This window comes from Triturus cristatus, chromosome 12, assembly GCF_964204655.1.
Source record: "Triturus cristatus chromosome 12, aTriCri1.1, whole genome shotgun sequence".
In the NCBI taxonomy this organism is placed as follows: Eukaryota; Metazoa; Chordata; class Amphibia; order Caudata; family Salamandridae; genus Triturus; species Triturus cristatus.
Window position 1 is genome coordinate 65,678,717 of NC_140595.1, and position 26,172 is coordinate 65,704,888.

A 26,172-nucleotide genomic window follows, 5' to 3' on the forward strand; every position below is an offset into this window, starting at 1 on the left:
GAGCTGCTGTTCGTGAACAGTGGGGAAGGGGGGTGTACTGTGATTAAATTAATGTATAGCGATCACTGTTCAATCTTGGTTTGGCAATTTATGCAATTGTTAAAGACACAAAGTAATTTCACCACATTATTAGTGATAAGCTATGGAGGAAAGGACGATTGTGCACATTGCCGCATAGCTCTACTGGTTTTGTTGGACGCTTCCAGTTTCAGTAGTACTTCACAAATTGAATTATTATAATACGACTGAGTGCAGACTTTTTTTTTTTGAATGTGCATTTGGTAAAACTAAGTAAATAGTTTTAAACTCCACATCCCTAATGTGTGCATTGTTTATTAATATCAGTGACATATTTTAGCCTATTTGATTTGTCGTTATTTTAGTTGGTTGTAGTCAATGCAGAGATGAAAAAAGTCAGAATGCTACCATGCTGTAAACAATACAGTCTTGAGGAAGGAGCCCCCTTACTCGTTAGGACAGGCCAAAATGTGCGTCAACAAAATGCACCATTATATTGAGGTGGCACACAATGCTAGTTCTCATGATTTAGGCCACGCCCCTAATTAGATTGTCCACACCTCTTTAAGAGGTTTGTCACCAGGGCCGGATTGGCCGTAGCGGGCACCGGGCATTTCCCCGGTGGGCCGCCAGGGTGGGGGCCGATTTTGGGCCCCTGGGGGCCTTTTTTGTTACAGGGACATTTTTGCAGCATAGCTACAATATCGGCCCCTGTAACAAAATCGGCCGAAACCGGCCCTGACAAATAGCTCGGCCACACCCCAACCCCCGGGGGGGTCGGCCGTGCACTATGCCAGGGCCGGTTTTGGTTCCCAGTCCGGCCCGGTTTGTCACACCCCGCGTAGAGCACCCTCGGGTTTTCTATCCCACTTAAAGCCCTGAGATAGCCCATCCACCTTATTACAAGTGCATTATATCCAACCACATTTGTAATACGGCTGACAAGACAGTCTTCACCTGTCCTCCAAACTCTGAATCAGGCCTCTGTCCTTCTAGACCAGTGATACTCAAAGTACAGCCCAGGGGCCGCATGTGGCCCTCCTGGCCTTGAACCGCGGCCCCCTGATTAACAGCACAACAGCAATGCTGGGCTGCTGTTTACTTGATTCAGAACTGACATTATAGCAATAAACAACAGAAAGGTGACCAGTCAACCTTTACAAAGAGCCTTCCACTGCACAGCAACACGTTTCACTCCATTTTTAGTAACCTTTTGAGCTAGAAGAAAACTTTTTTAAATGTAAAACCTGCATATTGTGCAGCAGATGATGGGTGATGTGAAAAATCCATAATCATGTGGAAATTGCCACAACCACACAATCCCATAATTCCAGTGGCCTTGATTATATTTTCTTAAATCAAACTCAAGACAAGGTTTTGTACAGTGCGCATTCTGAAGTCATGTATTTCGAGGTTCCCTTATAAATAATAATGAAGAAAAAGGAGACAAAGTAAAATTAAACAATTGTCTTGGATCACACAATTTAGTAAAGTGGGGGAGCCAGGATTGTACACAGGTTTTCTGGTTTCAGAATGTGAAATTCAGCTTTTAGATGTAAATGCTTCACTTCCCCTATGCCCACCTTACAGACCCCCCCCCCTCCCCCGCACCTCCAACTGCCACCCTGCTGGCATCAATGTGGCCCTCATTCACACTAAAGACCGAACGTTTGGGCCCCAGGGAAAATGTTTGCGAGTATCCATGGTCTAGACAGAGACCAGTCACATGGAAATCAGACGAGGCCCTGGCCCAAGGAGAACGTCCTAGTCCGTACTGCTAGGTCAAACCCCTCCAGGCAGGAACATAAGCACCACAGACCGGTTTGGGCATTTTTAGGCTCATCAGTGCGGTGCATCATGAATCCTGTGGCACTGCAAGCATGGGAGCCACATCGGGGCACACCTTTTGAATTTAGGACATCTTAATTAGAAAAGCAACAAAGTGATGGGAGGAATGCTAGAATTAATCACATTCACCAGTAACCACTCAGTTTGCATTCTAAACCATCACTAGTGTGCCTACCATGCCACCCTCAATAGAGACCCGCCATCCATAAATCTGATTTGTCCTACTCTGAGAGGAACAGTTCATCTTGAGCTACCAGGCAAGGCTCTGCCCCTATAGGAACAGAAGCAAATCCTGCTGCTTTCGGCCTATTTCGATCTCATCAGTGAAGTGCAGCTTGACCAAAACAACCCAGTTACCGCAGGACTCATAGCTAGACATACTAGTCACCTGGAATCCGACTTGAATATCTCATAAACCTGTAGGCTAAGCTCAGCAGGTGTTCGAAGCACAGTCTTAAATCTCCTTTGTTGTCCTTGCCAAAGTGTCCCAACATCTTTGTGTGGCCAGCATTGAAGTTTAGCAGACGCAAACTCTCCTAGGATTTGGGAGTGGATGGAAAAGCACCCGCAGCAGTATCCCAAAGTGGATGCCTCAGCAGAACGAGATCACCAGAGGGCTGGTGGGAGGACGGAAGCAATTAAGACTGCACTGGAACAGCAGAGGAGGAGGAGGAGGAGGGCAATAAAGTCAGCTGGACTTTTAAAAGAAGCCAGCTCAGGGCATTCCAGGCTTCCACAGAAGACTGGAGTGAAAAGGGAGTTTAGGAAGGATGCTTTATTGCCATACAGGGCTGACTAACAAAAGCTTGTGTGAGTATAGGAAATTGTGCTACGGTAGTACTCTTATGTACTCTTTACATGCCTTTGCAAATTGGCGTTGAAATGCACAACTCCCTTGTTAATTAAAGTGGTGTAACTGGGGGGAAGTATTTTGTAGTTGTTCTGATTGTATAAGAATATTCCCTTTTTGTACCCATTTCATATGTGTAGGGCTAATTTACAATGGCATGTAAGAGTATGTAAAAGAATACTGCAGCAGTGCCACCTTATGTACTCTAAAATGTCACTGTAAACAGGCCCCACATTATATGTGCTGTGGCGGCTAACCATGGGTTCCAATCAGCAACATAATGACAAGTTGTTAATAACAACCAATTCCCAACTTTTCCACTTCAAACTAGCAATCAAACCTGTCGAGGTTTGGCCGGACATTGCTTTGAATACCAGATGCCACCCCTTCAATGAGTTCCTGAGGCTCTGCAAAGGTGTCACAATTTTGGGGTTCACGGCTACCTACAGCCGATTGATGCAACAGTGCTCCAGAAAAAACTCACGTGTATTGACCAGGATGTGCGGTCAGCCCCACTCTCACATGGAAGAGATCAAAAATAAACATGAAGCAGCGAGACATCTGTATAAAAAACCAAGTAAAGAAATAACAAAAATAATAAAGACGAGTATGGTCTGTAGGCAGTTGGGTAAGAAGAACCCTACAAGTGGGTTTACCTCTAGATATATTTTAATGAGATTGTAATACTTATGCCCAGATTACAAGTTTGGGGGTCTGACCGTCAGACCATCATAGAGGCGGTCGGGGGGAATATCACTAAGCCATGGGCTTCCCGAAGCCCGTATAATGAGAACACCCCCGGGCTGGAGGTGTTGTGTTGGCGGTGCCAGGAGGCTGCATGCTTCGGCTCCTAGAAAGAGCCTGAAGCCTATGCCGTGGCTGTGGCAGCGCCATTTGTAGATTGGTGCACTGTGTACCATGCACCATGTTATGCATGGCACACCAGTGCCCGCACAACAGTGCATGTAGAGCGGGCAGATCATGTGCCGCGATGCATATCCCCCATGCACAAATTCACTGTCACAGAACAACACACCACTGGAGGCTGTGGTAATGAAACAAGAGGTATTTATGGATCTGTGCCTGCTGCGATGGTCAACAAAACAGGAGGGGGTCTTGAGTTCCGTCTCAGGTTGTGTCTTCTCTCCCACGCCTTCTTGTCCTCTCGTCAGTTGTCCACCACCTCTTCGGCGTTCTTTTCCCTGGCGTCGGTCTTCCCCTCGGGAAAAAGGAAAAGGGAGAGGCGATCAGTTCTCTTGCTGCATTTCCCTCTGCTGAATATGCCTACAACGTTCCCTCCCCGGTAGACAGGGTCATAGCCGGGCAGTGGCTCACAGTGTTACTTCCAGTGCTTTAAATGTGCCGGTACTCACAGGTACTGAGTACCGGCACTTCCGAATTTTTTTGCCGTCAGTACCGGCACTTCTCTGTAGCCAGGGAGAGTACTGGTACCCTGATCCACAGCACAGCAGGCTCAGGTTAGGTTTCTCCTCCAGGGCAGATTCCTCTCTGCTTCCGAGGAGCATGTAATTAACCGAGCCGTGAAGTAGCTTTTACAAAGTTGTTGCTGAAGATTCCAGCATCACCCATTAGAATGTCCCCAAACTGCAGGGGTTTGAGAGGGCTTGTGTCACGCTGTGATTACCAGGACAGGGTCTCGAGACAGACACTGCACTGTCAATCAGGTGCGCAGCAACCATTCGTGTGAACGTGCCATCATGGCTTTCATTTTGTGTAATGACTTAATCTGTTTTTTTTACATAAATGCATTACTCATTTGTTAATATGTGCTGCACCTGGTAGAGAAGTCATGTATGATCATATTTTGCCCGTAGCCCTGCCTCTAGCCCCCGCCCACTTACAACACCTCTATTTTAATGAGTACCTGCACTTATTTTTCCCCATTTAAAGCACTGGTTACTTCACATGATGTGAGAATAGTCAGGCTGGGAAGTAGGCGGATAATGGGTAACTAGGAGGTAAACTGGGCGTGAGGGTAGTGTGGGAACCGTTAGGCTTCATGTGACCCCTGTGCAGCTAGATACACCAAGCCCTGGGATTATCTCCCCACCTGGACCGATGTTAGAGGCCTGGTTACACCCCGGATCCTGCCCTTACCGCAACCAAAACAAAGAGGAATCTCTGTCCCTCCCTTCGATGTCATGTGGACCCTCTTTACAGGCCTGTGAAGTATGCGTGGATGAAAACCCACCCTCCCAACAAACGCCCGGTCGTTCAGGTCACTTGCCTATAACCGTGGCCCTTGACTGAGCCACGGCTGCCTCGTCCGAAACGCCTTCCTCTGGGGAAACCTCTGCCAATAATCGGCTGCTCACATCCTCGTCCTTCATCAGGGCTGTGGCTTCCGTCTCTACGTCCTCGTTGCTCGTCCGGTTATTGGCCTCTCTACTCGCTTCCGCTGGCTCTCGTTGTGGGGCTGCTCGTCTTGCACCTCTTTGCACGTCACTCAGCAGCGTCTTTCCCTTCGCTCGCCTACTTGAGGTCTCTTCCGGGTCAGGCTGAGGGACAGGGCTTCGCCCCTCCGTGGATGCAAGACATATCTCTGTGGTACCCCCTGGGGCACCAGTAGTCATCCTCCGAGGGTGCCCTCCCACATTCAACTTGGGGCCCTGTTTGGGGCCCTTTCCCTGCCTTTCTGCCTACCTTTTCATGACAGGGTCCCCGCCATGAAAAGGTTGGCAGAAAGGCAGGAAATATACGCAGGGCAGTGCCAGCATCGGCACCGCCTCGATTCCCTGATACCCTCCCCACCGCCGTCCCATCAGGATCCAGGATCCTGGTGGTGATGGTTGTCTAGCGCCAGACTTATATTGGTCCAACCGCCTACCACGTAATCAGGCAGTCGGACCGATAAGGAGGCCGCCACTGCGGGTACGACGGTCTTGGGTCCGCCATAATCATAATCAGCCTCTTAGTGAGATTTTGCAAATTTAATCCATGCATTATCAGATATTGTCTTTATTCTGTGATGTTTTATTTTGCAGAGCTGTATCATGCCTATTGAAGCATTTGTTGATGTTTTAAAGGTCATGGACAGTTCAAAAGTTTTCAAAATAGTGGAGTCTTGAAGCCAATTGAGGGCCTGTGTTTCATATATCACGTCCAAGTTTTCTAAGGCCGGAAGATGGGCAGTTTTGCTCCCTTGAACCTTTCCCCAAGTCCCCCCTCCTCTATTTGAGCCTCATTCAATATATTTTCTGTGACTATCTATGTGCTATTCTAAGTGCTTTAAATGCTCAGGTACTGTCCTGTACTGAGTGCCTGCACTTCTTTAATTTGAAAGGGTGAGTACCTGCACTTGTCAGCACTGATTCAATACATTTAATGGGACAGTACCAGTACTTCTAAGGAGCAAGCAAGTACTCTGTATAGTGAGTTCCAGCACTTCTATGTTTCCTTTTAAGGCACTGCGTATTGCTGGGTTGAGTTTGACTTACTCCTCAATTCCAACAAGCATGAGAAACTTACTAGCAAAAGAAACCTTTGTAGATTGGTTTTGTTGTTCCCATATTTGAACTCGCACCAATACTAGCACTCGTACAGGCTTTTGCTCTATTCACAAATTTGTAACAGGAAAGGGAGGACTAAGCCATGAATTTCACTATTACCTTCTGTTTATCCTGTCAGTGAACATACATTTTACATACAAGTGATGACTGATACATGTGCAGTGTAGCTGCCAAGTTGTTGGCTGTAACAACGGGACACTGGGGCAGCAGCGTAGATATGATACTATGGACCCTAGTGCAAGTTAGGAAACAAATCCCCTGTGACTGCTGTTGGAGTAGTTAAAAAAGCAATTATCAGGATTCAATGGGCCCATAGAGGCTCTGGGCCTTGGTGCCAATGCACCTGCTGCACCTATGGTAGCTGTAGGGTCTTCCCCAGCCCGGGAGCATGCAATTGAATACGCCACACACAGAGCTCTGTAACAGATGTCTTTATTCCTCAACATACGATTCCACACTGCCCTCTCGTTACGTCATAACCATTAATAACCACACCTTGACACATCCCTGCAAGTTACGTAATGCCTCTGTTGAGTCCACCCAGACCCGCATGGGTCCTAACGCACATAGTCTCAAGACACTACAAATCCACCTCCTGTTAAATAAAAAGTGAAATCAACAGTTACATCATAGTTCATCAACAAGTCGTCGAGGCACTCACACTAGTCGGCCACATCGAGGTGTATGAGGTAGCTGAGGTGCACTCTGATTGGGCCCCGATGACACAGGTTCTGATGCTTGATCTGGACTTCAAGGTGGGGTCACCTCATTAATGATTGCAGGAGCTGACGAACGTGGAGGTAGGTGCTTAAAGTGTAATGAGACCTTTGTGATGGACTTTCTGGGACGATGTGCCCTCACATGTGTCCTTTGCACCAGCCGCGGTGCGTCCATTGGGGCGTAGGGGCGTAGCCCCACCAGCCCTGCTGATTGGACCCGCGTTAAATAATACCCGCGTTAAATAATTAAAATATAATGTCCAAATTACCATTTACTGCGCACATTATTCCGGCGGCGCCGGGCAGCACCCGACTTTATCGGGAGTGTGCAGGGGGGCGGGCTGGCTGGTGTGGTCATTGATTTGAAGCCGGATGATTGACAGGTCTAAAAACTTTTTTTTTCCCCTTTCCCCGCATGTATACTTCGGGCAGCAACTTGCCCGAGCATGCGCACCCAGGCCGGCCCCATTAGCTAGTAGGGGGGGGGGGGGTGCAGGACCTGCTGGCGGCAGCGCTGGCAGCAAAAGGGCGACAGGGCGAGCAGTCACTATGCCCTCCAAGCCAATCCTGGCGCTGCATGCAGCGCCACTGCGCCAGGATTGGCCGGTCACCGCGCAGCATGAGCAGGGGCAATCCTGATTGGATGCCGAGCTTGACGTAAGGTAAGCGTGCTGCTTGGATCCGGTAACGGTCGGGTTCACTTCGTGCGCGTCGCCTGAGCCTCGTGGTCGTCGTGACTCGTGGACTGGACGGTGGCTGAGGACTGAGGACACACAGGTAGGATCGGTTGGGGAAACATGGGGAAATGCTGGGCCGGCTGATTTGTAACTGCTGTCATATACCGTTTTAAGTGTTTATTAAAGTCCTTTTCGTATCAAATTAAAGCAGTGAGTTGGACCTACAATTTTGTGCTGCGGAGCGTTCAGTTTGTACACCCCTGCCCTACTTTCCTGAGAAGCCTGTGGCTGTTCACCAGCGGTACCACTGAAATTCGTGTTGAAGGGGTTGTACTTGGCCTAGTTTGCGAAGCCATAGTAGGACAGATTACAGGAGATCTGAGGTGAACCACCCCTGCCCTATGGCCGTGGCTCAGCCCCTAAACTGGGTCTGGCACATGCCTTCAACCAGAAAGGTTATGTATTCAGAGTGACCAACTTTACTCGTTGTGCCACCCAAGTCTATATAGTCCGTTAATCACTATTCACTGAATTCTACATTTCATTGGAAGTCAAGGGCACAGTGTGTGCAGGTAGAAATGCCGCACTAAAGGCATTAAAGGAAAAGAATGAAAACCAGCCTAGATGCCGGTCTACATCATTTCTTCAAAAGCTGCAAAACAGCACTTGTGGCTGTAGGTGACCTATTCCTTCCTTCATAGTGGTCGTTATGAAATCCATTGGGGCTCAGTGTTGGGCATGGGATTTCTTCCACCCCACCTGCGCTATACCCTTAGCGATCAGTCCCTGCTCGATTCCCACACAAGCTCACAGCCACAGTTGCAGTGCTTGAACCTCATCTGTTGTGCTGCTGCCCTCCAGCAGCCTTTGCCTGCTTTATCTACTCCCTTTTGGCTGATTCCTCAGGGCCTAAGACTAATCCCACCTCCCACTCAGCCACCTCTGGTTCCCACTCAGTCTTCTTTCCTGTGCTATTCCTCAGCGCACTCTTCCCCTCTTGCACTGGTATTTTAGTTACGGAGAGTAGGCATGCACTAATGCAGGAAGAACAGATATTCAAAGTATGTACACTTTCACGAGAGTTGGGTAATTAAATGTATGCTGTGTTAGGTGTGCCTGTGTAAGTGCTGGGTGACACGGAGTGAGCAGTGTGAGTGCAGGGTGAAAGGTATGCCTGTGGAAGTACAGGGTGAGTAGTGAGTGCAGGGTGAATAGGGTGCCCATGTGAGAACTGGGTGACCAGTGTGGTCTTGTCTCAGGACGGGAAGCGTGAAAGATGAGCTGTGTGAGAAATGCGTAACCGAAGTACCAGTGCGAGTGCTGGGGGAATCGTGAACCAGTGTGAGTGTAGGGTCATTCGTGGAGCTGTGTCCATGCAGGAGGATTCATCCCTCGACAGGAAGAAACCGTCATTGACAGTTTAGGTGTAATTGGAACTATAATTATAATGATTGTGAAGCTGATCCTGCAACAAAATGTCAGTATTTTGGATATTTCAAAGTTACTTTTGTAGAGGTAGGTGAGCCTTTGAAGGCCAGAGCCAGATGTTGAGCTCTGGCTCTGAAAGAAGTGTTCTTGGAACTTCACGCCAAGTCTTCTTGTGGTTTCTGTCACCCACACACTTATGTTTGTCACTACGCCGCCTCATCGAGAGGCTAAATGTTGCAACGTAAAACCAAGAAACCTGGTTTCAAATGGTATATCTGCTTGGCAAAATGTGTGTTTCCCTGGCCCATTAACTTATTTCACTGTGCCTTCTTTTCTGTTATCATCCTACCTTAAAACTCAATTAAGGATGTGTCATCAACAACCTCATTTGTTTAAAAGACTTTAATAATACCCCCTATGTTATAAAAACCTATGCAGTGTTCACATGACGGCTGACTTGCCTCTTGGTTCACTAAAAGCATCGTCCTCGCAGGCATGAATGTTTCAAAGTTGACATTTAGAACCAATAACTTCTCATAAATTCCAGTCCATGCAGAAATTAATTCTAGGTCTCTGAACTAAAACGCATCCAAGTTAAACAAATCTACCTTTTTAAAATTTGAGCCTTTAGCATAGGTTTACATGGCAAATTATACACCACACAGAGCACTGCCTGGACTCTGGCTCGGCACTCTTTTAATGTTCTGCTTGCCTAGCTCTGTATTGTTCCTGAAATGTATTCTTCCACTGTGGCATCAAGGGTCCTTAACAAGAGCAGGGACAGCAGGGGGGCCTGTAGTAATTAAAACACACAGACTGGTGAACTGAGAGCAGTCATGCGAAGGTGTGGCTAGAAGCGAAGAATACACTTTGACACCGCATAATCATGATTGCACTTAAGCACTTTAGGGTAATGCTTTAGTTGTGATACAATACATATATCATGCATTTATGTATTTCCATGTCTTAAGGTACCTTTCTTAGATTTGCGAATGAGAGAATATTTTATACTGGATTAGGTATGTGTTAAATATGTTATATTCTAAATCTCTGCTGAATGGGATTCATTCAAAATGTACACTTTATGATTAGGGTCAATCTGATGGCAGCGTAATCAAAATGACTTACTCCGTGACTCTAGGATTGTCGACAATGAATCTCTAGTATTGTGTGCTTTATTGCACCTTTCCTAGTGGGCTTCTGATATATTATGCATACTGTGAGACACTGCACTTCAATATCTGTGATTGCCTGTGTTTGCCTTAGCTTCTGCTTTGCAGTTGTCTCATTGGGTGATGAACTGAGCTATTACCCTTTTGCACTTGTTTTCTTGTCACGTTTGCTGGTTATTGAAATACAAAGGTCAAATGTCAGCCGCTTTCATTCTGGGAGCCTGGTGTTTACTTTTCTTTCTCTGACTTCGAAGTGAGAGAGTTATGTGAAATCTTGCTATGAAATGGAAAGGGTTTTTTCTAGCACACAACAAATATGAAAAGTGCTGATATTTCACACTATATTAGAATTATAAATAGATAATGAAGTTAATTTTTGTATTGGAGTCTGGAAACAAATATTTGAATACAATGAAAACACAATACACTAGCCAATGCTATTTCCACACATTATCATTTATGCGCTAAAAATCTGCATGTCTGTACCAATGTTATGGTCATTTCAATTGGAAATGTGTTGTCTGTAAAGGCAGTGTGCTACCACACGATGGATACTCCACATTACGCCGCTCCACTCTGCAACACTCTCCTTCAGTCTATGCCCTTTGATTCAGAGACATGCCCCTCGACTTTGACATGCCACTCTATGCCACTCCAATCTAAGCCACTCAACACCATTTGACCCTCTTAACTCTACCCACCCCACTCTTTACTAATCTATTTCAGTCAACTCTATCTCACTTCACTACAGTCTACCCCACTAGGGTCTACCCAACTTTACCCCTCTCCACTCCTGGCCAATCCACCCCAACCTGCCTCATTCCACTACAATCTACATCACTACAATCTACTCCAATCCACTCAACCACAATCTACACCAGTCCAGTCTGCCTATCTACCCTACTGCAATCTACCTCACTGCAATCCTCTCAATGTTTTCCACTCTACTACAATCTACCCCACTCCACTCTCCCACAATCTTGCACTCCAGTCTACTCCACAGCAAACTACCCCACCCCATGCCTTCCCCGCTCTGGTCTTCTCAAGTCTACCCCAACTCCACTTCACCCCAACTCCACTCGCTCTTCTCAAGACTACCCCAACTCCACTCCAATGTACCCCACCCCTTTCTGCCCCGCTCCAATCTACCCCTTTCCAATACACCAGTCTACCCCGCTCAACTCCAGTCTACCCCACCCCACTCTAGCCCACTTCACACCCATGTACCCCAATCTACTCCAGTCTACTACAATCTACCCCACTCCGCCCCAATCTACCCCACTCCGCCCCAATCTACCCCACTTACTCCAATCTACCCCACTTACTCCAATCTACCCCACTTACTCCAATCTACCCCACTTACTCCAATCTACCCCACTTACTCCAATTACACTGCTGTGCAACTTCTTCTACTCTTAGAGCTGAGATTTCCATGAGTCTTATAGTCTGAATTCAGCACCTGAGCATAATAGGACAGAATGTATGAAGCTCTGTGGTAATACTGAATAAGCAGCTACCTATGTTATGCCATCTATTAATGTAATAACTGCACTTTCACAATTGCTTTATTAACCTTCCTGCTTTCTCAAATTTGCTTGAAAATGCCTGATTTTTCTTCTTTTTTTTCAATATTTTCTAGGGGGGGGTAACCCCCCCAAACCCCCCTTTTGGGGTTCGGGCTCGCTCGCTGCGCTCGCTCGCTACGGTGCTGTATGCTAATTCGTTTGCGCCCCACCACTTTAAAATCTCACCCACCGCCCCTGCTTTGCACGTCACAACCCTCAGAGGTTTGACAACAAACGGAATGTCTGTTTCCGCTTTCGTTTCTGCTTGACCAGCACCCAGTCACTTTCATCGAAGACTGTTCCCTCAGCTCGTCTACACCGATCAGGATATGTTTTCGTTTTGCACTTTCGAGAAGTGTCTGTAACACGAACCTTATCAGCATTCATGGATCGGTCAGTTGCCCACTGTGGCAGTTTGGTTCCGATAGCTTTCCAAAATAGCAAGTTGGCAGGACTCTCACCAGTTGTGGAGTGAGGAGTTGAACGATAAGCATGGCGGGTTTGACACAGGACCTGGTTTAACTCGATTCCCTCCATCGATGCTCGTTGAATTACCCTTTTGAGGGTACCAATGAATTGTTAAACAACATCATTGGCTAGGGGGCACAGAGGTGTACTATTTGGATGCATGATATTAAGTTGGAACTCCTTGAGCTCTTTGCTATTGAACGGTGGGTCATTGTCAGATTTGAGAATAGCAAGGATACCCCACACTACAAAGATGTCATCCAGCCGCACGATGACCTTGTCATGCGTTGTTGATGATAGCTCCTCTACTAAAGGCAAACGTGAATACTCATCAATGACTACCATGAGATGATGTCCATTTCCTAAGGGCCCAAACAAAATCAACTGCAACTCTTTCCCAGGCATGTGCAGGAAGGTCAGACATTGTCAGAGGATGCTGCGTCACTTTGGGGTAAAGGCAGTTGCATAGATGGCACTCTTTTAGTTCCCTCACAACTCGTTCGTCTGTGCACGGGAACCATACTCGGTCTCTTAGGGCTCTTTTAGTGGCTACCATGCCACGATGTCCTTGATGGGCTAGTTCAATGACTTGCTGTCTTAGGCTCTCAGGTATGACAATTCTCGAGCCTCTTAATAAAACACCTTCCCTCGTAAAGGACAGTTCATCATGTACATGTTTGCATTTTTGAAATTCAACATCGTCAGCAAAAGATCGAGTACTCTTCTTTCACGACTGAGTTGAAATAATGTCTTTGAGGATAAGCATGTTGATGTCAGTGTTAGCAGCACCAATAATCTGTTCATCAGATAGGGCTGTTGGTGCACTGGACCTCACAATGAAGTTGATGTACTCCTATGCCATTTTGGATGTCACGCTGTGACGATGTAGCGGTACTCGTGAAAAGTAATCAGCAGGGTTCTGAGCTTTACCTGGCTTGTGCACATTTGCATAGTCGTATTCTTGCAGTCGCAACCCACACCCTCAATATGAGGGGACATCTTGGCCTTTGAGTTTCCAAAAATAGTGAGCAACGCTTGGTGGTCTGTAACAATAGCGGAATGTTTCCTTACAGAAACACCTACACATGTTTGCCGTCCCGCACTACAGCCAAACTCTCCTTTGGCTGAGAATAGGCACATTCTGTGTCATACAGGCTCTTGTTTAACACTCAAATACACCAATAACGACTGGTTCACCATTGCTAAGGGCCTTCCATTGCGCAGGAAAATCTTTTTAGTAACTTTTGATCCGTTTGAAATTAGAACGATATTTGTGTTGCAGTAATTACTGGGTCTTTAACTTGGACTAGCATAGTAATATCGGAGTGAAAAGGCATGCAAGTGGTAATTTCGGATGTGGGGTTACCACCCTGTCACTATCATTTCACTTGTAAACGGGTGGTAATTTGTGAACGTGTAGCAAGGCAGGTTTTCAAAGATTTAATGTTTAGTTAGTCTTTCTTAGTAAGAGCTGTCTCGTAGGCTCATTGGCTAACTTTTTTTAATAATGTTGCTGAATTCAATAAAGATGCTATTTCCTTGAGAATTGGTTTATTTGATTTAAGGGCAGCTTCTGTTGAACATTGGAAAATTATAAGATTCCAGACACATCCCGGGCCACCTTCCTCAAACCAACAAAAACCAGGCCAGTATTTCTTTTCATGTTTTCAGATTTACGAATGAGCAGGACCTGGTCGTTCTTGAATAGCATATATTGTTTTAAAATCCTATACATTATTTTTTGATAAAGCAATTTTCCTCTATTTTCCTCAATAATTTTTTGGGAGTAATTCAGGCAGCTGTAAAATATGTTTGGACTGTTATGTGTTTTTATTTGTTCTTCGCAGTTTGATAATTCAAAGCTAGACAGACACTGAATGTTGCCAATCTTCCCAATTATGTTACCGGCCTTGACTCAAAAAGACTCAGTGAAGCACTGGCCAACCCAAACAGTGCTGATGACTTGGAGGCGACGCTAATAGCTCCTAGCAACCAAAACCATTCGCGCGCGCCTTCGGAGTGCAGTCTCCTTTAACGCCGGCCACCTTCTGCCGCGGTGACGTCACTGGGCCTTTTTTTTCTGTAACCTGCTAAATTCCTGCGAGTTTGGAGGCAGCGCTTGCTCGTGCTGTCTGTCTGGCAGGTCTCGGTTATTGCTTCCCGCTTCCTGAGACCCTCCTTTGGAGGGGGCGGGGAGGGTGGAGAGAGAGAGAGGGGAGAGAGAGGCTCTGGCAAATGAAAGCTGGACTTCTCTCCTCACACACGAGTTCACCCACAGGAGGCTGGGAGCGCTGCAGGAGCCGGGACGGGCCCCTCAGCCGGCAGAGCTGCACACCGATGCCAGAGCCGGGGGCTGCTGCAGGAGGAAGAGGCGAGCGGGGCTGGACCAGGTAGCAGCTGTCACTTTCAGGCACAGTCGCTTGCTTTTTCATTTTTTGTGCATTTCTAGTTTTGCAGTGCCTCACACTGCTACTTTTGCAGAAAGCTTCATTGCATGAGAAAAGGTCCAGTTGGGTTTTGGATCTGCTTTGAATGTCTGTGTGTTTTTTTTGTTTTTTTTTAACTTTCCAGTGACTAATATTTAACGTTTGTTTGAACAGCATTTGAAACACTTTGATTTAGACATTTTTGTAAGTTGTACTTTTAAGAAGAAACAATGGAACATGGAGGTGATGTGAGTGAGATGTCCAAGATCACACACTGGGCTCGAGTAGGGAAGCCAGGAGCAGATTCTGCACATTTAGATTCTACAATAAGAACCTGTGCCGCTGGTCTCCGTTTCCTTTGCAAGCCACCAGGAGCCCCATATAAATGTAGCACTGTAGTGGAAGGAAAATTCTTCATTTTTGTTTAACTTTTGGGGGGGTGGGAGGAGGGGTGGCAAGAGAAACCAGATCCCTTTTGAGGAAACGTGTGGCATTCTTAGAGAGCAGGTTGACTTTTTCATAAAAGGGTAGTGTGTCACATTACGGCGCTCTGCCCACTTTCACACTTTTTTTTATAACTTTTACATTATTATTACTTTTACAATTCTAACATCGTTTCTCTGTCTCTGCGTACTTTACACCTCTATACCTCTGACGACGCACGTCTTATGAATGGTTTACCCCTGCCAGCCACATCAGGGCTTGGAGGCAGCCTGCTTCACTCCCTGGCTGCTGGGCATGCCTGCCGCCTAGGGTGGAAAAATTCCAGTTAACCAATTACACAAGTGGATTGAAGTGTGCCACAGTGGCATTTTAGTCATTTGCATATCTTGGGAGGAAAAAAAGAACTAAAAATAATGATGAAAACAGATGACATTAGACACCCGGAACCAGTTCCAACCTGCAGCCGGAATTTTGTTCGCTGGCAGTCCAGTAGATGTCTGCAATCGATGTAGCAAGTACTGTATCAATTACAAACCACTTGTAACTGGTGGACTGGGATTTCTACAAGGATCCCTGTAATATAATATAGTGTGTTATTGACATTATGTAACGGAGGCGCTAAAGTGGGGTCCCCTTGTGAATAAAACTGCCTCACGCCAGTATTCGCTCAGCGCTGTTTGTAGACACAGACGTGTGTGAGGCTGTTAACGTATTGTTATTTTCAGGGGTATAGCCCCACCCCCTTTCTTGGAAAGCTTCCCCACTTGTGGTGTATGGACATTCAAAGGGGGTCTTTCTGCCGCACTTTTCAGAGGACGCTTGCTCGACTTGGCGTGTCGTGTCCTGTTGCGTCAGCTCTATAGCCCTTACGTAGCCTGGGGTCGCTTCGAAGCGCTGAGGGGCAGGGGAGCCAGGATTGTAAACGGAGGCGGTGGGGTTTGGGGGGACCATTCCCGCCGCAGGGTAAGGACTGCAGGACCAAGCTGGCTATTAAATCCCAGGGGGGCGCAGAGCGAGCAGGCTAGGCATGCTCCAGGGCACCCCCCCCCCCCACCTCCCTGGCTCCCATGCTGCAAAGGAGGATGGGGGGGGGGGGGCGGGTGAGAGGAGAGACCAGGGGAGAAATGATAATGTAACCTGGAGCTTTGTTAGGGTGACCACCACCCTTCAAGTCATTATGGACACTGATTCATGCCCAGGGTTTTTTTTATGTGATGACCCAATGCATTCTGGGAGTTGTAGTGCTGTTTTGCTTCAACTGAGCCAATTTGACAAACACACCTGAAATCATGCTTTGTAGGTAAAACCTTCAGGCCCGTGGACGGTGTCCGCAGTGACCTGGAGGTAGATGGTCACTCTACGTTTCCTGGGTGCCTACAATGTGCTGGTCCTGCTTTGAAATCCTTGCAGTGGGGGTGACAGATAAGGGGTCTTGGATCTAAGGAGGAAACTTGAGAAAACATAGGAGAGAAAAAGGAGGAGGGCTTTAATGTAAGGGATCTGGCGTGATACCTGTACCTCATAAAGGACGTTACCTGGTGGTCAGCGGGCGCTAATCACGCAAAAGAAACCAGGGGAAGGTTGTACTCGGCAGAGTGTAGTCTGCGTTCAGCTACAGCGCTCTGACTGCGCAGCGCCGGCTTCCAGCTGCAACGGGTGAAACTCCCTTCCTTGTCCTGTAGGGTCCTTTTGCTCTTTCAGCAGCGTCCTTGCCTGGCGCATGGTGCCGCATGGTTACTGGGCCTTCTCTGATTAATCTCCATTTTTGTTTAAGCACACAGAGGATACAGCGGCCACTTTGGCTAGGCCAGTGCCTTGGAGCCATGCAGTTTTGTCTTTATGAATACAATTGCCACCCTATTTTACCTTTTTCATCTGCAGTACCTGAGAGTGGTCCACAGAGCAAGTCCTTTGGGGCATTTAATGATTTGGAAAGCGGGTCACCTTGTGGCTGGTGCGGTATGCCCAGCACCATGGCCATCTCCGCTGCAGCTGTCCAACAAATAAAGCAGGTGACTGCTTGGGGGACATTATTTCCCAAAGTGGCAGCTACTTCCATGGTGGAAGCCACTGCAGTGTAACTTTGATTACATGGCCGCCATGGCGGTATGGCAGACCTGCTCCTGGAGACAGGTACCAAATAGTGTTCTCCAAGCACTTGACATTTTCTCCCCGCGTGTGGGTAACATTTCTGGACACTGTCTGTTCAGCACCCATTAGTTAAGAGGGCGCACCAAACGGCTCCCCCTTATTGTACACTGTGTCTCCCCCTTGCTACCCGCCTACACCTGTTTATTGTAGTACCCTCCTGGTTGTATTTTGCACTGTTTTTTTTTCTTTTTTTTTCTCCCTTCTTAATGGATATTGATATTGATATTGCTTTTGTCCTTCCTCCCATCATATTGTAAAGCGCTCTGTTATCCCTCGGGATCTTGTACGCTCTGTATAAAACTTTATATATAAATAAACAGAAAAGATGCAGGTAGGAATCTTATTGGAGATCCACCCTACCGAGAGCGGCTAGTACTAAGGGTGTATCTCTGGCACTATTTATGCTGGTGTTGATTCTGACGGAAGGGTTTTCCTGATATCCGAGCAAGTAGCAGCTCGTCAGTCGGGAACACCAGTTCCCCATGTAGTGCATGAACCTGGAGAACTAAGAGCAAGGGAGTGGCTATCTTCACCTTTTGGCAGATACGCTGTTACAGCGCACATCTAAATGAGGACCTTAATGTCTAAACTCCGATATTTTTTGATTACTTGTTCAATTTCTTAATGGTCAAATTTGCCACTTGCAGTTTCCTTTATTAACAAAGAACACTATTAATAAAACAGAGGCTCTGCTAAATTTTTTCAAGTTTTTTTTTTTTTTGGTGGATCCACCATAGATTGTCAAAGTCTTTATGGAAGGAAGTTAAGGTTCGTGGTTTGCGGAGCGTTGTGAGATCCCGCGTCAGTTCCAAGGGGCTGCGATGCGGAGTCCTGTGTTATAGTCAAGGACTCCGTCAATGAGGGAATTGTGAAGCGAAGTCCTTCGTCACAGATGCGTTGTGCACCAGCGGTTCCGAAGTACCTAAGTGGCATTTTCAGAATTGTGACTTTAAATCTGACTTTACCATTAAAGAGGACTTTTAATTACAATTCCTTAGAGACCCCACTCGACATTCCTACATCCTTCCAATTGAAAATTAGTACGTATTATATGCAGTAAATTAACCCAATGCTATCCTATGGGAGAGGCAGGCCTTGCAGTAGTGAAAAATGAGTTTAAGAGTTTTTCTATACTAGGACATGTAAAAGCTGAAAGTACATGTCCAACTTATTAAATACACTGCACCCTGCCCTTTGGGCTGTTTAGAGCCTACCCAAGGGGTGACTGATTTGTATTAAATAGGAAGGTTTAGGCATGGCAAATGGTTTATTTTGCCAGGTCAAAATGGCAGTTTAAAACGGCACACACCGGCTGCAATGGCAGGCCTGAGACATGTTTAAAGGGCTACTGAAGTGGGTGGCACAATGAGTGCTGCAGTCCCACTAGTAGCATTTAATTTACAGGCCATGGGTACCTGTAGTACCACTTTACAAGAGACTCACAAGTAAATTAAATGTGCCAATTGGATGTCAGCCAATTTCACCTTGTTTAAAGGAGCGAACACAAGCACTTTAGCACTGGGTAGCCGCGACAAAGTGTGCAGAGTCCTAAAAGCCAACAAAAACAGGTTCAGAAAACAGGAGGGTGAAGTCAAAAAGTTTGAGGGTGACCCAACAGACATTCATAAGACTCTTGTACATGCTCTGTATTTCTTTCACTTGTTGGTCATGACATAAAATTTGGTGTTTGCGACATCTAAAGGCATGGAGGTTGCACGAATGGACTTTGTAGTTTATTTTAATGGGACGGCCATGAATGAGGGATAGTTTGGAGGATGTTATCTCTTCCTCTATGAGCTTCCCCTCTGAGGTTGCCCTATCTTCACTATCTAATAAAAGATATAGCGCTCCATACCTCACTTCTGCTGTTTCTAAGCGCTATAAATAACACACGTTACTATTAGAGAATTGACTGATTTTGTAAGGATGCTCTGTGTTCGGCTTTGTTGGAGTTAGAAGTTTTAACCTGCAGATCAATCCGCTCACTGAGCCATGCTGCAAGAAAAACTGCACACGTATCTTAGATGTCCAACATACAGGCCCAAGAAGGAACTCCTTTGTCTGGTTTTCAAGCCAGTCCCTGTGGACTGCGGACCAGCCTGTCTGTGCGAAGAAGTCCTGTGTTTAATTAAAGGAGAACTTAACTCTACCCGCATTGCTTGAATGGCACCCCAAAAAGCCTTTTGTCAAGACATGGTCCTGGACGAGGTGTGAAAAGTCAGCACCGCTTCCCTGTGAAGCTGGAATGGGGTCCAGGATGTGGACAAAGGCACATGGTTCCCACAACGTGGCCAGGAGGTATGTTGCTAAGAAAGGGCGCTTGCTTAAAGTGCTTTCTACACAACTGTAAAAGCTTTCCAAATGCATTGTGTATGCTTTCTATAAAATATGAAGGAGTCCTATACCAAATGTGAATGGTTAAACCAGACCAACAAGGGCAGGCGGCATCAATTGCTAAATTTAAGATAGCTTGGATTCTTTTTTTTTCAACAGAGGCAAGGAAAACCATATGCCTACTAAACACAGTATATGTAAAATAACTGCTCTGTGTATGGAGGTGTATGCGTGGAATTATAATTTTCACATAATCACCGCACAAATGTACAAGAGCAAATACAGTGCAAACTAATTGCGTACCAATGAAACTATTCATTTTATAATGAAGTGTTTCATCCATCCTGCCGGGATTCAGATCTGTACCTTGCTAGCGTCATGAGGGTGCTTTCAGCAGACTCATACCTCAATGAGCTACTTTTCAGGATAGGAACTTGTGAACAGCAACTTAGCAGTTTGTGGGCAGCAGGTTGTACAAGGCTAGCCTCAAAAACTGCTGGAACAACTCAATACTCTTATTAGGAAAAAGCAAATGCATTGCAGGGAATGTACAGAGCTCTTCAACAAGCACATGAACCCTCTAAAATGAGTCTGTCTTGCTGGGATGCAAACTCCTGCCCTCCACACCGCAGCATTCTTAGGGGCATTCTTAGGGGCACAACATTTTAATAGGGGTGCACCATTTTTAAAGAAAAGTGGAAGGATACTTGCCTTGCCCCAGGTGCTAGCAACCCCCACTACACCGCTGCACTTCTGTTATCAATTTCAGAGTGCCTCATCAGACCTGCTATTAAATATATCTTATAAGTGCTCCATAAATTACTGACCAACTGAGATTCTAATTAAATGCACCACTGAGAGCCATTATTTGTATTTTCTTTCTCTAGAGCAAACCCAGTGGTGGCCGGCACAGTTGAGCGCGGTGAGGCGGAGCGGAGTGGGAGTGGGGGGGAAGTGGACAGACGATGGAATCGGTATAATTAAATAAATAATTCCTATTCCGGCGTCTTTCGGCTTCCACCCCTACCGCGCACTGCCCCACCGCGCTTACCTGTGCCAGCCGCGGCTGAGCGAACCCCCTTTCCCGCAGAACCTTCTTTTGAAAGGATGTGCTATTCGCTTACGTGGCCCTCTGGCTAACAGAGCCTCAACCCTGCGCCTACACTTAAGATGCCGGGATGCCGGGATCCCTCTGTCTGTCACTGCAGCGCTCTTGCCTCTCGGCAGGGGCGGAGCCTGGTCAGTGAGATTGGAGGGGGGGCTTCATATTTTCCAACAATCATGCTGGTTAAAATACATTATATGAGAAGCCGGGCAGGAGGGGGTTGTAAGGAGCACTAGGAAGGGAGAAGAGTGCTGCCTGCGAGGGGCGGTTAAAACTCGATATTGGGTCAAAAACCATTTTAAAGACCTTTAAAACAGACGTGTGTGTGTGTTTGTCTACATGTGTATGTAAAAATCCCAAGTTAAATCCCACAAACACCCCACCATACCTGACTTGAAGCATCCATACCCAACTATTTACCACAGAATACATTTATTAGGGGGGGGGGGTGTAAATAACGCCCCCCCCCAAGCTACACCCCTGGCTCTCAGGCCCTTTCTTCTCCTCTTCCTGTCACACGTTGTCTCGGTCTTGTTAGCAATGTCTCTCACATATCCCGTATCTTTCTCTTTCTTTCTCTTTCTCTCTCTCTCTGTCTCTGTCTCTGTCTCTGTCTCTCTCTCTCTCTCTGTCTCTCTCTCTGTCTCTCTCTGTCTCTCTCTCTCTGTCTCTCTGTCTCTCTCTCTCTGTCTCTCTCTCTCTCTCTGTCTCTCTCTCTCTCTCTCTCTCTCTCTCTCTCTCTCTCTCTCTCTGTCATTCTGCTTTCTCTTTCTCTCTCTCCTCTATAGCATGTATGTAACACACAATAGGACTTCTGGTGGCATCAAGGCGTTTTAAGACGTTCCTCTTGGGTATCTGTAATGAATGTATATACCCGCCTTTAATACACTTGCAATCAGCTGGGATTTCTGAAGAGGCTCTCTCGCTCTCTCTTTTTTTCTCTCTCCTCTCTCTCCCCTCTCTCTCTTTTTCTCTCCCCTCTCTCTTTTTCTGTCTCCCCTCTCTCTCTTTTTCTCCCTCCCCTCTCTCTTTTTCCCTCTCCTCTCTCCCATCTCTCTTTTTCTCTCTCCTCTCTCTCTTTTTTTCTCTCTCTCTCTCTCTCTCTCTCTCTCTCTCCCTATTCTTGTTCTTGGCAATCCGTTCTTAGCGTCTTTTTCCCTGCCCCCAATGTCGCTCTCTTCTGTCCTTCATCTCTCTCTCCCCCCCCCCCCCCCCCCCCCACGTACCCATGCCTTCTGTCTCTCCCCCATCTCCGTCTGGCTCCTCCTTTTCTGCAATTGTTGATATAAGCCGAAGATAATCCCCATCACATTTCTTCTTCCCAGTCCTAGGTAAGCCCTTTAACAAAAAAGAAGTTTATTTTGTAAGTAGAAAGAAAACACCTTTCATGCCAAAACTGCTCCTGTTTCCCTCGGTCCCCCCGAGGCCTGTCATTACAGAGCCTCCCACTGCTGAGGGATAATTGGCGCTGCCGAACGAAGCCTTGAATGTGACCAAGTATGTAAACAAGCTCCCAGCTGTCTGAGGATCTTGTCGGGGCGCTAAGTGCCTGGAAAGTGTAGTTGGCCTGGGCCTCGCGATCAGACTGCTAGGCCCTGGCAGTGCTTAGTGTGTGCAGGTGGCGGCACTTATATCGGGGAGCAGGACTTTCTGTTCACCATCAGACTGTCTCAGAGCGAGAGAGAGGAAAAAACACAAAAGAGGAAAACACTGGTAAGGCTAAAAGCAGGGAGGAAAAATAATCTATTGGAGTGAGCTAAAGAGACTGAAAGCCTAGCGTGGCAGTCTAGAATAGTGTTTCCAAAACTGTGAGTCGGCCACCAGCTGTGTTTTGATGGGTGGCAAAATCCAAGCAAAAATAAAGATGTCTTTAAATTCTGTATTTGTCTTGTCACATTTGCTGCGCTTCAAAGACAGAGGTCAAATGTCAGGTTATGTCTTCTGACAAATTGCTGCATATTTCTTTGACATGGGGATTGGTGTGTACAAACCCCTCTCACTTTGCAATCAGAGAAAGAAAAGTAAAGTGAATTATGTGACAATCGTGCTGGTGTACAGTAAGTGTGAGATGAAAGCTTGTAGGATCTTAATTTGTGCAACACACAACAACGTGTAAATAACTGTGAAAGAAATGCACACATTCAGCAGTTAGGAAAGCAAAAATGAAGCACATTCTTTCTGTAATTCTGAAGTGTGTTGGAAACTGCGGGCCCGAGTCGCAAAGGTACTTGTGGCGGGGACTCGGCACTCGTAATTTTACTACACATAAGTACCCTTGTGAGTCAGGCACAAAGATTTTAATAGGATCAAAGTTAATCAAGACAGTTTACTAGGTGATGCACACATGATAAATATTCACTGAAACCCAATTTCCGCAAATTATCATTTGTGTGCAATGTAGTTTTATCAGTAGAACTGTGCAAATTTAGTGGCCTTTTATAATGGCAAATGTGCTGTCTGTAAATGACACTGTGCTTCTGCACGAAAATTGGTTTGTGGTTCTAAAATATTTGGGAAGCACTGGTCTAGAATAAAGAAGCATGAGGTGGAGTCCAGACTGCCCAGCCATGGTGTTCTTTCGTCCGCTGCATTTCATTGGCCCTGGGCTCACCGTTTCAGAGGCCACTGAGGCCTAGAGGTGTGAACAGAGGGCAGAAGAGTTAGAAGACACAGGAACACTCAGACAAAGACATGGGGCAGAGAGATGCACACTGAAGCAGTGAGGCGCTTGCTTACCTTTCTGGCAGGGCGGTGAGGCCTAGGCCAGAGATGTACAAGCCCTGGGACAGGGAGACATGGGCTTTGGGCAGGAAGACACTGGCACCGGAGCAGGGAGGAACTGGCACAGGAACAGGGAAATGCTGGCTCTGTGACAGGAGACACTGGCACTGTGACAGGAGACGCTGGCACTGTAACAGGGAGGTGCTGGCACTGGGACAAAGAGACGCTGGCACAGGGAGTCACTTGCACTTGATGATTGAAACGCACACTGGAACCGGGAGACACAGGAAAGGAATAGGGAAATACAGATATTAACACCAACAATCACTTATATTACATAAGAAAACAGCAACACATAGTGTCAGGAACATATGAACAGTAATGGGGGCAAATTCCTCAGGGTTGGGAGCAGATAGATATAAACTAAGAGAATGAATACACAGGTGCGGACACTGTGGCAGGGAGGAACTTCCTTTTCCCTAGCAACAAGACCATTTTTGAGGGCATTTATTGCAATCTGCTGCCCTCTTGTGGCGATCATCAGTGGTGCAGTGAGGCAGATTCCTACACTAGCCTTAATCTAACACTGGCCATGGCTGGTAGGTACCAACTGTGGAGGTATAGAGAGATGGGCACAGACTATAAAGTCGGAAGATTGAGACAGACAGACAGGAGCATGGCGGACACTGGGCTATAGGACCCGAGAGACATAAGCATTGATACGAAGATACAGAACTCCGCATACAAATATAACATTAGAGAGCCCTCATTTAGAGGCTGATGCACAGTTATTATCATACTAACCTCACAGATCCGTAGGCAACAATAGGAATTTGTCGAGTGCAAAAGGAAAAGTAGTTGGGATATCTGCCGGTCTGGTTATCACCCAGCCAGAACGGCGGATCATCAGGTGATCAAAAAAGGCGGTGGCAAAATGGCTGGAAGATCACAGCAGAGCGAGGGAGGGAGTGGTGATGAGAGGAACTAGGTGACAGTTTTCAGCTAGGCATATAATATAATGCAAGCTTTACAGAAGTTGTGTTCAACACGTGCAGCTTCGCCAACAATACATGTTTTCACAAAACAAGCATTGACACTGACAAAATGCTGGCGCGCAATGCCAGACCGAGATATATGCCTTGCTAAGGCTTGTTTTGAGTCTGCTGGTAGCAAAGGGAAGAGGGTGTGAGCTGCGGCCAAGGTTGCTTGGATCTTTCCTGGCTGCACAGGCCTTGCATCTGGTAGACTGCACTTGGAGCTGTCTGCATCGACCTTCCCACGCAACACCACAGCAATTTACTGACACAAAAGAACAGGTTGTGGCTGTCTGATCACAGCACAGCTGTGTCTGGAGCAGGTGCACATTAGTAGAGCAATAGCCGTCCTTGTAAAGCTTGTTTTTTTCTTTTTCAAGTGCACTGCTCTTTGCTGTCCCAGAAGGCATTTTACACAACGATTTTCGTGCTTCATATGTAAAATAAATTTATTTTACCACAATCCAAAGACTTGGCACTGGAGCACTTGTAAAAACAATTAGGACTAGATTGAAGCAATCTGTGCACATTAAATTCACTGGTTTGCTCAAGACAGCTCCATGATGCTTTGTCAGTCTCTGTACTAGCTCCAAGGTAAATCTTTTAAAAATATGGAATAAGGAGGCTGGTATGAAATTTTGAATCTCAGCGTGATTTTTTTATTTTATTTTTTTAAAGTGCAAAGTTTTTCTTGCCCCAATTTACTCATTATCCTACCACATTGCCCCTGCCTCACCCGCACAAACGAAAGGTCCCATTGGTAGAACTTGCAAACCCTTCAGCATGTTTCCAGAAATAGTCTTCTCCATGCTTGTCGCCAGCAATGTTCATCCCTATCGGATGAGCGTTGCTGAACATCCCTATCGGATGAGCGTAGCTGAACATCCCTATCGGAAGAACATTGCAGAACATCCCTCTCGCATTAACAGGATCATATCGTAAATGTAGAGCACTTGAAGTAATTTCTCAGCCACAGGATATCCTGCACGTAAGGAGCTGGACATATTCATGCTTGGAAATAGTTCAGGTAGATGGGTCTGCTGATGGTGAAACTTAAAACTTCAGTATATGGTTTGTAGGGTGTAACCTTCTAAATCCGACGAACTTTGCGGACAAAGAGTTTTGCTTTTTGCTGGCATTTGGTGCAAATCTGCGGCAGACCCAGGACCCGCTGACCTTCAGGAAACTTCTCAAAACCTGGCTGTTCGATCAGTAGCTGTGTCATCCCCTCTCCCTCTAGCGTCTTGAGATCCTCATGGGTGAGTAGCGCGCTTTACAAATGATTGATTGATTGAATCTGAGATCCTCTGGGCATCTCCTGTTTTGCTTGAAGGCAGGTGTTTGTGAGTTGGGCCCCATACACTCCCACATTCCCATTTCTACAACAGCCATACTCCAGTAATTGTGCAGAACTTGAAGTCCATTTTCTGCTGCCTCCAAGAGAATGGACAGAATTGAGACTTAGATATAGGAAAATAGTCAAACTCAAAGGGTCCACAACAGGGATGTTAGCTGTATGACAAACTGCCTTAAAAATACTGTCTGTGTTCTTCCACCTTCTTTCGGATAACTGTACCCATAAGAACTAAGTATCACAGGGGCACATATCTGAGCCAAACTCTCAAATACAGGCAGTAGAAATAATCGTTCTATCAAAGACCAGCCGCCACAATTTGAGTCCA

The 26,172-nt window shown here is 46.4% G+C and overlaps 1 protein-coding gene across 1 annotated transcript in view; it reads left to right on the forward strand.

The window, feature by feature from the left end:
• Positions 1–14,531: 14,531 nt before the first annotated feature.
• Positions 14,532–26,172, forward strand: part of ADAMTS10 (ADAM metallopeptidase with thrombospondin type 1 motif 10) — a 200,978-nt gene continuing 189,337 nt past the window's right edge. The window contains exon 1 of the mRNA XM_085639546.1: positions 14,532–14,665. The gene's annotated coding sequence lies outside the window, so the exon portion shown is untranslated. The remainder of the gene's footprint in view (positions 14,666–26,172) is intronic.